Source organism: Dasypus novemcinctus, chromosome 12 (genome assembly GCF_030445035.2).
Source record: "Dasypus novemcinctus isolate mDasNov1 chromosome 12, mDasNov1.1.hap2, whole genome shotgun sequence".
Classification (NCBI taxonomy): Eukaryota; Metazoa; Chordata; class Mammalia; order Cingulata; family Dasypodidae; genus Dasypus; species Dasypus novemcinctus.
The window spans coordinates 3591972-3607718 of NC_080684.1; the positions used below are offsets into that span (position 1 = coordinate 3591972).

Consider the following 15747-nt stretch of genomic DNA (forward strand, 5'->3'; position numbering starts at 1 on the left):
GAAGAACTGTATCCATCATCCATGTTAATCTCAGCCCCCTCTTGATCTAGAGGTGGAGTGGACATCACCATCCCACAGTCCACAGAATGAAGGAATAAAATATGGATTAGAGTGGACTTACTGATATTCTACTATAAAACTACTGTGACTAGTAATAGAAGAAATTGTAGCACTGAGGTGGAGAAAGTGGCCACGGTAGTTGCTGAGGGCAGGGAGAGGGAAGAAGAGAACTGATGTGAGGGCATTTTTGAGACTTAGAATTGTCCTAAATAATATTGCAGAGTTAGATGCTGGACTTTATATACCCTACCAAAACCCACTGAATGTACTGGGGGAGAGTGTGAACCACAGGGTAAACTATTATCCATGTGGTGCAGCAGTGCTCCAAAATGTGTTCACTGAGTGCAGTGAGTGTGCCACAATGATGGGGGAGGTTGTTGGTATGGGCGGGGTGGGGAGGTGGGTGGTATATGGAAACCACTTACGTTTTTTAATATAACTTTTTTTGAGATGTATATATCTTCAAAAATATACAATTAACAAAAATGATGGGGATGGGGGTGGGGAGTGGGTTATATGGGAACCTCTTATGTTTTTTAATGTAATGTTCTTTGTGATCTATTAACTTTAATTTTAAAAAGTGTAATAAAAAAAAAGGTCCGGGACCAGATGTCTTTTTATTTTTATTTTTTGCTTGTTTTTTTTAATTTTTTAAAAATTCATTTTAGTCTCTGGCTTTTCATTTTTGAAACCCATTGCCTTTTGAGTTGTTAATTTTTTTAACTGTCTTTTTTTAAAGATCCATAGATCACAAAAAATGTTACATTAAAAAATATGAGGTTCCCATATACCCCACTCCTCCCACATCAACAAACTTTTTCATCACTGTAGCACATTCACTGCATTCAGTAAATACATTTTGGAGCACTGTTACACTGCATAGATTATAGTTTACATTGTAGTTTACACTCTCCCCCAGTACATTCATTGGGTTATGGCAGGACTTTAATGTCCAGCATCTGTCCCTGCAATATCACTTAGAACAACTCCACGTCCTGAAAATATACCCACATCACATCTCTTCTTTCTTCTCCCTGCCTCAGCAACTACCATAGCCACAGTCTCCACATCAATGATACAATTTCTTCCATTGCTAGTCACAATAGTTCTGCAGTAGAATACCAAAAAGTCCACTCTAATCCATATTTTATTCCTCCAGCCTGTGGACCCTGGGATGGTGATGCCCACTCTACCTCTAAATTGAGAGGGGGCTTAAATCCCATATGGTTGATGAATGTGATTCTCCTGCTTGCAGTTGTAGGCACTCTTGGTTCCTTGCTGTGATTGTTGACAATCTTCACCTCCCTGTTAGGTGACCTGGGTAAGTCGAATGAACCAGTGAGTAGGAGTTGCAACTCTGCTGAGGCTCAGTGACCAGCTCTGCTGAGGCTCAGTGCCTAGCTGGCACATGGCCAGTCCAGAGATCCAAGTCTCCTGAGTATACAGAAACCCCAGCACCAACCACAGGTTCAGTAAAAGTGACAGAAGAGGCATGCGTAGAAAGGTCACATCTAAGTCCAAGTATATCACACTCAGGAGCACAAATTTCAAAGTAAGGCCCATTGACAAGGCACTGAACTCCAGAGTCATCTGCCATGACTGTAGAACCTGTGTGTTTCCATAGCCCTCAGAAGCACCAGTAACTGGGGTTGTATCTACTTTGAATGTCTCTGGGATCCTGCTGAGATGTGCATAAACATGAACCCTCTGATGACCTTCCAGATCTTTTTGAAGTTTCTTAGCCTTGTGAACTCATTTGCCTTTACCATTTCCTCCTTTTATTCAAGGCAGACAGATGAATTCCACAAAGCATTTTGAAAAGAATTAACAACGATCCAGTTTAAACTCATCCAAGAAATTAAAGAGGAGAGAAAATCACCCAACACATTTATTGAAGCCAACATTACCCTAATTCCAATGCCAGATAAAGACACTATAAGAAAAGGAAATTACAGAATAATTTCTCTAATGAACATAGATGTTAAAATATTCTCAACAAGTACTTGCAAATCAAATCCAACAGCATATAAAAAGGCTTGTACATCACAACCAAGTGGCAATTATTCCTGCAAGGCTGGTCCAACATATGAAAATCAATTTACTTAATGCACCACATTAACAAATTGAAGGAAAAGAATACATGATCTTTACAATCAATGCAGAAAAGGCATTCAACAAAACTTAGCATCCTTTCTTGATAAAAACAATTCAAAGACAGGAATATAAGGAAAATTCCTCAATATGGTAAATAGCGTATAAGTAAAACCCACAGTCAACATTGAGCTCAAAGGGAAATGTTTGAAATCTTTCCCTCTAAGATTGGGAATAAGACAAGAATGGCCACTGTCAATGCTGTTATTCAACATGGCTCTAGAATTTCTAGCAAGCCATTAGACAAGAAAAATTTAAAGGCATCTAAAGAGGAAGTAAAACTTTATTTGTGGATGACATGAACCTAATTTAGAAAAGCTACTTGATCAAATAAATGAGTTCCACCAAATGGTAGGATACAGGATAAACATGCAAAAATCAGTAATGTTTTTACACACTAGTATTAAACAATCTGAGGAACAAATAGGGGAAATAGCCCATTTATAATAGCAACAAAAATACTCAAATACATATGCATCAATTAAATTAAAGAAGCATAGGATCTATATGCAGAACATTTTTTAAAAATTTCTAAAAGAAATTAATGAAGACCTCAACAAAGGGAAAGACATTCTGTGTTCATGGATTGAAGGACCTAATATTATGAAGATGTGAATTCTACCCAAAGGGAGTAATAGATTCAATGCAATACCAACCAAAATTCCAATAACTTACAGTACAGAAATACTAAAGGTTATTACTAAATTCATTTGGATGGTAGAGTGAACCCAAATAGCCAAAAGCATTCTAAAAAGGAAGAACAACATGGGAGGAATTTTACTACCTGATCTTGAAATATATTACAAATCTATAGTAGTCAAAACAGTATGGTACTTGCATGAAGATAGACACATTATTCAGTGGAATAGAATTGAGAGTCCAGAAATGACCGATCACCTCTATGGTCAACTGATTTTTTACAAAACCTACAAAGTCCACGTTAACAGGATAAAACAGTCTCTTCAAAATATGGTGCTGGGAGAACTGGGTATCCATAACCAAAAGAATGACAGAGGACCCTTACTAAACTCCCTAGACAAGAGTCAACTCAGAATTGATCAAAAGCCTAAATATAATAGCCCAGGGCCACTTCTAGAAGAAACTGTAGGGAACCATTTAAAGACCTTTTGATAAGTGTTGGTTTCTTGGACCTTATACCCAAAGCAAGTGATATAAAAGAAAGAAATATATAAACCAGACCTCCTCAAAATTAAATGCTTTTATACATCAAAGGATTTTGATGAAAGGGTAGAAAGGCAGCCAACTCAATGGGAAAAAAATTTTGACAATTACATGTCTGATAAGGGTTTAATATCCATTATATATAAAGAGATGTTTCAGCTCAACAATAAAAAGACAAAAACGACCCAAATAAAAAATGGGCTAAAGATTTGAAGACACCGTTGTCCAAAGAAGAAATACAAATGGAAAAAAAAAAAAGGAAAAATATTCAACATCACTAATGATTAGGGAAATGCATATCAAAACTAGAATGAGATATCATTTCATACCTATCAGAATGGCCACTATTAAGACAAAGAACTATAAGTGTTGGAAGGGATGTGGAAAAATGGGAAAATTTATTCACTGTTGGTGGGAATGTAGAATGTTACAGAAACTGTGGAGACCTGTTTGACAATTCATAAAAAATTTGACTATAGATTTGCCATGTGACCCTGCTATAGTATTACTAGATATGTACCCAGAAGAATAGAGATCAGTGACACAAACAGACATCTGCACACCAATGTTCACAGCAACATTATACATGATTGTCAAAAGTAGGAAACAACCAAGGTGTCACTCAACCGATGAATGAATTAACAAACTTGGGTGTATTAATGCCATACACTGTGGTGTATGGTGGAATATTATGCACCCATAAGAAGAAATGAAGTCATAAAGCATATGACAACATGGATGAAGCTAGAGGACTTTTCTTTTTTTGACTTCTTAATGGATATATATTTTTTTGTCTTTTTTTAATGTTACATTAAAAAAATATGAGGTCCCCATACCCCCCCACCTCTCTCACCCCACTCCTCCCCCCATAACAACAACCTCCTCCATCATCATGAGACATTCTTTGCACTTGGTGAATACATCTCTGAGCACTGCTGCACCTCATGGTCAATGGGAGGACTTTATTTTGAATGAAGCAAGCCAGACAGAGGAGGACAAATACTGGATGCTTGCACTACTATGAACTAAAAGTATTGTGAAACATATTGTATGATTCCATTTATATAAAATAAAAATATAAATAAATTGATAAAGATGAAATTAGATTTGTGATTATGTAGGACTGGGGAAGGAATGCTAAGTGATGTGGATTTTTCTGTTTGACGTAATGAAATCGTAAAACTTTTTATCATGATGAATGCCAACACTGTTATTATGCTAAAAGCTAATGATTATACACTTTGGATAGATCATATGGCATGTGAAATATCTTAATAAAACAGCTTAGTAAATAAATAATTCTGCATAAATAGCCAGAAATAACTTTATTTATTATTATTAAAATAATGAAAATGCTCCAATAATGATTGACGTGATAAATGCACATCTCTTAAATTATACCAAATACCATTCATTATATACTTTGGGTGAATTGTATGCTTTATTAATAGGTACCAATAAAATTTATTTGTTTAAAGAAAGTATATTGTAAACAAGTGTGTACCAACAAACTAGAGTATGTAGATGAAATGGAAAAATTCCTAGGAATGTACAAAAAAACTACAGTGAATCTTAAAGAAATAGGAGATCTAAACACACCAATCACAAGTAAAGAGATAGAAACCATCATCAAAGAACTCCCCAAAATGAAAAGCCCAAAACCAGATGGTTTAATAGGTGCGTTCTTCCAAATATTCAAAGAAGATTTAATACCAAATTTATTCAAGCTCTTCCAAAAAAATTAAACAAGGAACACAACTGAACTCATTCTATTAAGCCAGTATCACCCTAATACCAAAGGCAGATAATGATATCATAAAAAGAAAATTACAAACTCATTTCCCTAAAGAATATGAATGCAAATATTCTCAAAAAAATACCTGCTAACTGACTATAATAACACATTAAAGAATTACTATTCGTGATCATGTGGATTTTATACCAGGCACGATCTGAGCTGGAATTCAGGGAAAAAATTCTATTTAGAACAGCATCTAAAAGAATAAAAAATTTAGGAATAAGCTTAACCAAGGATATAGAGCACCTGTATTCAGAAAACTACAATACACTGCTAAAAGAAATAAAAAAGGCCAAAATAATTGGGAGAACATTCCGTGCTCATGGTCTAGAGGGCTAATTATTAATAAGATATCAATTCTACCCAAATGATATACAGATTCAATGCAATCTGATAAAACTTCCATTATTTTGTAAACAAGCAGAAAACACAATTATCAAATTTATTTGAGAAAGTAAGTAGTCTTAAATAGCCAGAAACATCTTAAATATTCAAAGTGAAGATGGAGAAATTTCACTTTGGACTTTAAATCACATTACCCAGCTAGAGCAGTAAAAAAACAAGCAAACAAACAAACAAGCAAAAACAGCATGGCACTGGCATGAAGATAGACACACAGATCAATGGAACCAAATGGATGGTTCAGAAACAATCATATCTATAGTCAAGTGATTTTGACAAAGCTGTTAAAGCCACACAGTAGAGGCAGAATAATCTATTCAAGTAATTGTGCTGGAAGAACTGGATATCCATAGCCAAAAGAAAGAAAGAATACCTTATCTCAAAACTTTATACCAAAATTAACTCAAAATGGACCAAGACCTAAATATAAGAACTAGAACTATAAAGTTCCTACAAGAACATGTAGGAAAACATTCTCAAGACCTGGTGATATGATGTGGATTCTTTAACCTTTCACTGAAATAATGAGCAAAGAAAGAAAATGGAAGAGATCTCCTCAAACTTAAAAACACTTTCATAATTCAAAGGACTTTGCCAAGAAAGTGAAAAGGCAGCCCACCCAATGGGAAAAAATATTTGGGAACCACATCCCCAATAAGGGTTTGATTTCCACTCTATTTAAAGAGAGCATACAACTCAACAACAAAAGAGCAAGCAATCCAATTTTATAAATGGGCAGAAGACTTAGACATTTCTCCAAAGAGGAAATACAAATGGCCAAAAACGACATAAAAAAATATTCTATATCACTACCTATTAGGGCAAATCAAGTCAAAATGATAATGAGATATCATCTCACACCACACAGAATGGCCATTACAAAACAGTTAAGTGCTGGAGATGATATGGAGAAACAGGAACACTGGTTGGTGTGATTGTAAAATGGTGCAGCCTCTGTGAAAAACTGTTTGGAAATTCCTTAGGAAGCTAAATATAGATTTGCCATATGAGCCACCAATTCCTCTTCTAGGAATATGTTCAGAAGAAATAAAACTGTGATGCAAACAGACATTAGCACAACAATATTCACAGTTGCCAAAACATGGTAGTAACCCAATGTCCAACAACCAATTAATGGATAAACAAAATGTGGTATATAGATAGGATGGTATTTTATGCTGCTTTAAGAAAAAATGAAATTGGACACATATGATACCATGGATGAACTTCAAGACATTATTTTAAGTGAATTAAGCCAGAGACAAAAGTACAAATATTGCTTGGTCTCTCTAATATGAATTAAATATGAAGAATAAATGCTTGTAGTTAAAACCTAGAGTAAAGGTTTTTAGGAGATAAGAGGAGGGCTGAGAAGGTGTACTGATATTTAATATATGTGGAAGTTTTAATTAACTTGACTGTAAATGTGTGGAAATGGGTTTGATGGTAACAGTGAGTAGTACTAATATAGCTGGTCTATAAATGGGATTGAGGCTAAAAAGGATAGTCTCAGGATGTACATGTGAATTGAAAGGTTGAGTAACATAGTGAACCCAGAGGTGGCTGAGAACTGTGGTTAATAGTACAAACATGAAATGTCTTTCCATGAAATACAAAAATGTACATTATTGCAAGGTGGTAAGGATGTGGAGAAGCACAAGAAAAATACAATTACTGTAACCTATGGATTATTGTTAACAGCAATACTGTAATATTCTTGTATCAATGCAAAGATGTACTATGTTCATAATAGGGGAAATGGAAAAATAGACAAAATGAATAGTTTAGACCACAGTTAGTGATAATATTCTCATTATATTATCTCATAATTCGTAACAAGTGTTCCCCAACAATATAGTAGTGTGTTGGTGGATGGTTGTTGTATGGGAATTCCACACATGTTCATGATTGTTTTGAAATTTCACAACTCTCTAATAAAAATATATTTTAGGACAAGAAGTAAAATTATCTCTTTTCTGAGATGACATGATCTTATAAGTAGAAAAATCCTATAGCAATCACACAAACACATGTCTATTTACACTTATGCACACACACACCCTACCTATTAGAGCTAATACATAAATGCAGTAAAGTTTCAGGATAAAAGATTAACATGCATAAGTCAATTGTATTTAGGCAAACAAATTCTGAGAGTCCAAAAGGAAAATTAAGAAAAAAACTTTCAGAGGCACCAAAATAATAAAAGTGCTATGAATAATTTTAACCAAGGTATGCAAGCTTTGTATACTATCTATAAACTGTTGCTGAAAGAAAATAAATGTGACCTAAATAAATGGTAAGATATCCCATTTAATTGAATGTCAGATTTAAGATAGTTAAGGTGGCAATACTCTCCTCAAAACATTTAGAAATACAATGAATGCTTATCAAAATCTCAGAGCCCACTTATAAAAATAAATACAATAATAAACAGAAAACAAAGAATCAAACAAGAAAATTCTTCACCACTTAATGAAAATGCTCTAATAATGATGGGCATGAATGCACAACTCTGATTATACCAAACACCACTCACTCTATACTTCACATGAATTTTATTTTTTTATTAATATGTATCAAAACATTGGTTTTAAACAAAATAAATGTAAGAGCTTGAAATCCCTTGAAATCATGGAATTATAAAGACACCTTAATAAATAAAATAGATAAAATTAATACTGAAAAAGAAGAAAACTGGAAGATATCCAATTCTATATTTCAAAACATATTACAAATCTACATTTATTAAAATAGTGTGAGACCGGCATAAAGGTAAACATCTAAAATAAAAGAATAGAATTGATACTTCAGAAATAAATCTCTCTATATATATCATCTATTTATTTTTAATATGCATGGTACCAGGTTCTTGCACTCAGGAAGTACAATGTCTTCACCACATGGTGGTTGAACAAATGGATATGCACATGCAAATCACAAATTCTGATCTTTACCTTAAATAATTGTCATTTAGCGATGTAAATGTAAGAGTAAAACTATACCATGCTTACAAGTAAATATAGTGGTAATTCTTCATTACTTTTCATATGCAACTAATGCTTAGATATGACATTAAAATCACTAGAAATAAAAATAGATAAATTGTTTTTCATAAAAATTACAAACCTTTTAATCAAAGGAAACCCTATCAAGAAAGTAAAAAGATAGCCTGCATAAAGGAAAAAATGCTTTCCAATCATATACCTGAGAAGGGCCTAATTTCAAAAAATGAATATATTTTTTAAAACTCCTTACCCTTGAACATAAAGACAAATAACATGATTAAAAATGGTCAAATTATTTGAACAGACATTTTTTAAAGTAATATATGCAATTGGAAAACAAACACATGAAATAATTCTCAATACCTTTAGTTATTAGGGATATGGAAACCAACACCAAATTTGACATCTCTTTAAATCTTCTGGAATAGTTATACTTTTTGAAAGTCTGAAGTAACTGTTGATAAAGATGTGGAGAAATTGGAATCCTTGTATATAGCTGGTAGGTATGTACAATGGTACAACCACTTGAAAAATATTTATGCAGTTCTTCAATAAGATATACACAGAACTTGCTGATCTACCAGTTATCTTCCTTGTTAGATACCCCCCAAAATTGAAGAAAGATATTTAAGTAATTGTGTAAAAATGTTCATATTAGCATTATTTATAGTAACAGGTAGAAATAACCTCAATTTCTATCACCTAATAAATAAATAAGCAAAATGTAGAATATGATTAGCAGTAAGATTTTTGACAATATTCTTTCATAATTTGTAACAAATGTCTCACCCCAATGCAAGGTGTTGGTAGAGAGTTGATGTATCCATACACTGGAAATTTGTTCAGTCATAAAATGGAATGAATTAATGTATAAGCTATACCATGGAAAAGACTTGAAAATGTGCTAAGTGTTTTCAAAACTTAGGCCAGATAGAAAAGGCCACATTTTAAAAAAAGATTACATTTACATGTACTATCTAGAAGAGGCAAATCATTAGAAACAGAAAGATGATTAATGGTTGACTGTGATTGAGGGGAGTGGAAAATATAGAATAAGTTCTTGTGACTTTGAGGTTTCCTTTGAAGTTGATAAAATTTTCTGAAATTAGATAAATATTATTTTGCCTAAGAGTTACCTCGTGAGGGCCTCCTTGTTGCTCAAAAGTGGCTTCTAAGTCAAATTCAGTATATAAACACACTATTGCCCCCTGACATGGAACAGAACTCCTGGGGATGAGCCTCCCTGGCACTGAAGGATTATTACCAAGCACCATCTAGCAATAAACCTGGAAAAAGACCTTGACCAAAGGGGGGAATGGTAAATACAAATGAGTTTATATGGCTAAGAGATTTCAAAATGAGCCAGGAGGTCATTCCAGAGGTTACACTTATGCACATCTCAGCAGGATCTCACTGCCACAGTAAATAGTGCCTTAAATAGTGGGGCTCCTGAGGACTCTAGAGACATCCATATACCATAGGCAGGGCAGACAGTTCAGGAGTTTGGCAGCCAGACAGTGGGCCTTACTTTGGAATTTATGCTCCTTATTGTGATAGAGCTGACTCATCTATGGTTTTCCTACACATGGCTCTTCTGCCTCTTCTATTTGAACCTATAATTAGTATTATACTTGACAGGTGTATATCCAAGACACTTAAATCTTTGGTCTGTCCACATGGCAGTTGGGTTCTGAATGTCAGCAGAGTTGTAAAACGTACTCTCCAGTTCATTGGACTCACCCAGTACACTTGACAATTTGATGATGAAAGACAAAACAAACCCCAAGAAACAGAGAGAGTCTGCAACTGCAAGCAAGATAGCTCCATCCATCTGTCCCAAGGAATCTAAGTCCCCTTTCAATTAGAGGCAGAGTAGGCATCACCATTCCAAAATCCTCAAGATTGAGGAATGAAAAATGGACTAAAGTGGACTTACTATTATTCTACTACAAATTTATTATTTTAGCAGTGGAAGAACTTTTAGCATTGATGTGGAGGGAGTGGCCACAGGAGGTTCTGTACGGAGGGAGATAGAGGAATAGGTGTAATATGGGGGCATTTTGGGGATATTGGAATTGTCCTGACTGTGCAATGACAGATACAGGTCATTATATATTTTGTCATAACTTACAAAATTGTGCATGATGGAGTATAAGCTATACTATGAACTATAATCCATGGTTACTGGCAATGCTTGAATATATGCCCATAAATTATAACAAATGTATGACACTAATGTAAGATCTTGTTAATGTGGGATAGTGTGGTAGGAGGACAGAGTGGGACATATGGGAATCCGCTATCTTTTTATATAACATCCATATAATCTAAAGTCTCTTTTTAAAAAATTGTAGCTTGAAGCTATATCAGTTTAACAAAATGGGAAAATCTCACCAAAGACAATTTGGAATTACCATGTCCATTTTGGGAAATGTCCAATTAGACAAAATTACTCATCACTCAAAAAAAAGGAGCTCCAAAACTAAAGAGCTAAATGGAATACCTACTATATTTAATACTCAGAATTTACTAAGAAATGCAAGAAAAATAGTTTCTTTAAAGGACTCTACAAAAGAGAAATGAGAAAGTATAAATTCAGAGGAATTTTATGTTTTCTCTATTTGTTTTTGTGTCTGACAAATGGATAAATTAGTTTTAATTGAAGTTATAAGCTCTGTATTTCTGTCTGTCTGTGTTTGAGGTATGACATTTTCCTACCTCTGAATGCTAGTAGCAAAGTAATTTATGGAACTCCTTGAAAAAGCTCTGTTCAAGTTGGCTTAAAGATAAATAAGTACTTATATATAAATCAATACTCCTATAATCCCAGAAATTAAGGAAACAAAATTCTAAGATTTCCAGTGAAAAGAGACTATATAGAAATAAACGCAAATTTCTTTCAAAATTAAACTTGTTATTTATTAGCTGAAACAAGGAAGAACTTTTGCCATTGCTAACATCACCTTTTGCACCTGGGTATATACTTCTGAGGAAGTTGAGACACAATTGCACAAAATAATTGAACAGACCACATGGTTTAAACAGATAAGGCCCTCCTCAAGGCCCTGATTTGATCACATTGATTTCAGCTGGGTCAAATCATGGGTCCTGGGCTTAGGAGATAACTATGATGTAGGCAGTTGGGCCTTTTATCACTCTAATACTCATCATAGTCTCCCTGGTGTACTGTTCTCTCTCAAGCATTCTGAATGTGTGTCCCTAGCCACTTGTGATCCAGTAAATGATGTATTTATGTCTAGGATGACATAAAAATGATGATCATGGAAAAACTGGCATCATGAACATCTATGAGCCCAATATGAAAATAATCTGCAAGTACTACACCAAGACCTTAGGCACACTAACTGAAAATGGGCTCAATACTTTACACTTTGATCAAAACTCTCCATGGATGAGAGCCAGATCAAACTGGGGGCCCTAGCTGGAGTCCTTTGTGCTAAGCCCTACATCAGCAAACTGAAGCTTAACTTAGTTTCTACCTCTTGTTAAGTGCTCCTTTCCCCAGAACTTGAAACACAACAACCTGCCATAACTTGCCAGGTTATTTTCTCTCCTCCTTCTCCAGGAATCTTAACCTGTCCTGCTTGTTTTTGTAGATATTTGTCCCCAGTTCCTATGATTTGTTTAAATTTTTTTCTCACTCAGTGCCCAATTTTTGTTACACTTTTCATTTCTGGGACTCTCCAATCTAGCAGCAGTTCAGTTCAACTCTCCCCCTCCATTTTTCTTGGTGAGGCTTTTCTGCCAAAAGTGTCTTCCCTTCTAGGTTATCCTACCTCTGAGAATCAGAGTCATTCCAGAAAGTCGGAACCCCCAGAAGAGTCCATTCTGCATTTAATGAATTCCACCAACACTAACTATCTGGATAGAGGGACTGCACCACTAGGCCATAGCCATTCTGCTGCGATTTTACTCCCCTTCCTCCTAAAACGGGGGCCTTTCTGTTTTCAGCATTCCTCAGCAGCTTGTTTTCAGCACTAGGTCTCTATGAGCTTGTCTCTGTACCTGGGTATGAATGGGGTTCTGTCGCACTGCTGTGAGGGCCTCTAAAATCTGTTCCCGGGTGAGAGGGATCCAGGCCGCTGGCTGTCTCTGGAGAACTCCCAAGCTGTGCACGGACCCGCTGAGAGGGAAGGGAAGAGGACCGGTAGGTCCTGGAGGGGAGCTTCCTACCTGCTATTTTCCTCTTTCTTCAGTTCACCAGACGAGACGCCCTCCAGTCTCTCCCATTCTCCAGAATCTTAGGGGAGGGGTTTCCAGGATATAACTTCTGTCGCTTTGTTGATGACGTCACTCCTTCCCCATTGAATTTTTTTAAAGAGGTACCACGGATTGAACCCAGGACTTGTATATGGAAACGAGGCGCTCACTTACTGAGCTACGTCTGCTCCCCATTGAGAGTCGATTTTTTCATTTGTTTGTTTTGTTTATAGTAGGTACCAGGAATTGAACCCAGGACCTCCTACAGGGGAAGCAGGGAACCATCTCCCTCATTGATATTTTTCCAACTTTATCTCAAGTTCGAAAAATAAAATAGACAAAAGGAAGCTTAACAATTTAGCGAAGCATTAATCTAAAAATTCTCTCTAGTCACCTTTATCTAATTTAATCCTAAAAACAAACTCAATTGTTTATCCAATGTTAAGAAAGATAAATAAATGCTTCCCCCTTCTCCCTCGGGCTCTGGCCAGGAGGGCGAGACCCGCGTGGCGAGGAGGCGGGACCTGTCGGGGCTGCCGCAAGCCCCGCTCCCTCCCGCTCCCCCGGTTCCCGCCGCCGCCGCCGCTTCCTGGGCCGAGTCCTCCCGCAGCCCCGGCGGCGCCAGGTGCCTTCACGGAGGCCCGTGCTCAGTCCGCCGCCTTAGCTGTCCGGGGCTTCTCGTCCCGCCGTGGGGATGGCGCCGCGCTCCGGCCAGCAGGAGGCTCAGAAGCTGCTCGAGCAGCCCCAGCTCCTTCCGTCCACGCTGCGGAGGGAGGAGGACGAGCGCCCTGCAGACCGCGAGGCCAGGGGTCGCTGAGGTCGCGCCCTCGGCTGGGCCCTGCAACAGCGACCCTCCCGTCCCTCGGGGCTGTCCCGCCCGCCCCGGCTCGGCTGGAGGGAGGGCGGGCGCTGGGCCCCCAGACCCACTCTCCCCTGCGGAGGCGGCGGGAGGCCAGGTCCGCAGGCGCCGTCCCTGGTTCCAGCCTCCCCTGCTCCCGGCTCAGGGCAGAGCCGGCGCCCGCGGCTCGGTGCTGGGGCTTGCTCTAAGCTCGGGCTCTCCTGGGCCGCGGTCCAAGCCCGGGTGGACGGAACACGGCCCGGCAGTGCTTAGGGTTCAAGGGCGGCTCTCTTCCCATCTGATCACGTAGCTCCGCCGTGGGGCCGCCCTTAGATCTGGTGCCCTGCCTGGCCCTGCCCTGTGACCCTGCCCCTCCTCCCGGTGCTCGGCTGCCTGGTTTTCCAAGCCTGCCCACTTGTCAGGTTCTTGAGAGGGAATGGTGATCTTTTTCGTTGGGTTGGAGTGTTATTGAATAAAGTTATTGGTTAGGCATCGTTATTAGTAGTAGTAGTAGTAGTATTCTTTTTACGTTTTAATATTAGTCAGAATGAAAAGGAATTCCAATACTTGAGCCTCTTGTACCGTGGGCCTATGTTACTGAAGATCTTAATAATTAGACACTTTCTGACCAGCTGGATGGAAGAATATGTGGACACTGGGTTGTGTGCTTCATAATTGTTGACGCCTCTTTCATAGGTCCAGAGATAGAAAAGTCCTAATTTTAGTTTGTTCTGCCACAGCCTTTGAAATAAGCTATTCTTAGTCCATAAAAAAAGAAAGATACATAAATGATTAGAGATAGGTTAACGTCATGACTAACATCTCCCACTTAATGAAGAAATTGAAGAAAAAATGTTTAATCTCATTCATAGTTCATAAAACTAAACACATTTTTTTTTACCTTTAGCAATAATATAGCACCTTCTTTACCATTTCTTCCAAAATATTACACTATTACTGGTAATTATACTCTACAAATTATACTAGTTTTATTTTTCCCATTTATCACCAAATTCTTAACATCTTGTAGTTGAAGAACATTCTTATATTTAAAGTATTAACCACAATCCTCATCTACCACCAAAATCACTATGTTATACAAACCCTAGATAACCCTTATGTTATCATTCAATTAACACTAACCTCCCTAAGTCACCGGATTTTATCTATGTTCTTGGCTGTGCTGCAGAAGTGAATTTCAAGAGCACATCAGGTGAGTTAGGCCAGTAATTTATTCAGGTAGGGATGAAAGAGAATTGGGAGAAAATAACAGAGCAGGGGTCCCAGGTAGAGAGGAAGGGGGTGAAAAGGGATAAAGAGGGCTGGTTTACAAGCTACAATTCCCCATTATAGATTATAAATCCCCAGGTTTACTTGTGTGGCCACATGGCAAAGGAAAAATGGTGACAGGTGGTGCACAGAGGGCAGGGGAAGGGTCCAGAGGCAAGAAAGCAGGGTGAGAGCACGCTCAGGCTTGTGCCTGGCTTTTAAACTGTTAATTATTCTACCCCTTTGTTAATGGCAGGGGAGGGGTTCCAGCTGTTTGCTGTTTGGATTGATTACCCACCCATCAATCCCTTAGTAAGAACCTGATGATAAATTCCCCAGGGAACATCCAGGGCTTTTCTTTACATCCAGAAGAAGACTTTGTTGTGGATAGCAGAATCCTGGGGGTGGGGGTCTTTCAGCAGCCATCTTGGGGTTACTGATGTCCACGTAGACTCTGCCAGGTTCCAGATCCGTCTATTAATTCCCTATCTTACTAGCCTGCTTCACCTAGACTATATCTTTCAAGTACAATCCCAGGTTATAAATAAGCAGTGTGTGTAATAGTGATTACAATGTGCTAATATCAACTCTATCCATTACAACATATTTATGATTGACCTTTTTTTTTTTTTTTAAAGATTTATTTATTTATTTAATTTCCCCCCTTCCCCTGGTTGTCTGTTCTTGGTGTCTATTTGCTGCGTCTTGTTTCTTTGTCCGCTTCCGTCGTCGTCAGCGGCGACCTTATTAAGCATTCTACATACATTCAGTATCATCTCCCCTTCTTAACCAGCATTCTGTCTCCTACTAACCTATAC

At 37.5% G+C, this 15747-nt stretch overlaps 1 protein-coding gene across 3 annotated transcripts in view; it reads right to left on the minus strand.

The window, feature by feature from the left end:
- LOC101428841 (zinc finger protein 596-like) overlaps window positions 1-12897 on the minus strand; it is a 158269-nt gene extending 145372 nt beyond the window's left edge. For 2 of the 3 annotated variants that reach the window (XM_071218756.1, XM_004470812.5), the window contains exon 1: window positions 12796-12897. The gene's annotated coding sequence lies outside the window, so the exon portion shown is untranslated. The remainder of the gene's footprint in view (window positions 1-12795) is intronic. The other variant, XM_071218757.1, reaches the window with a different exon arrangement.
- Between the last annotated feature and the right edge of the window lie 2850 nt (window positions 12898-15747).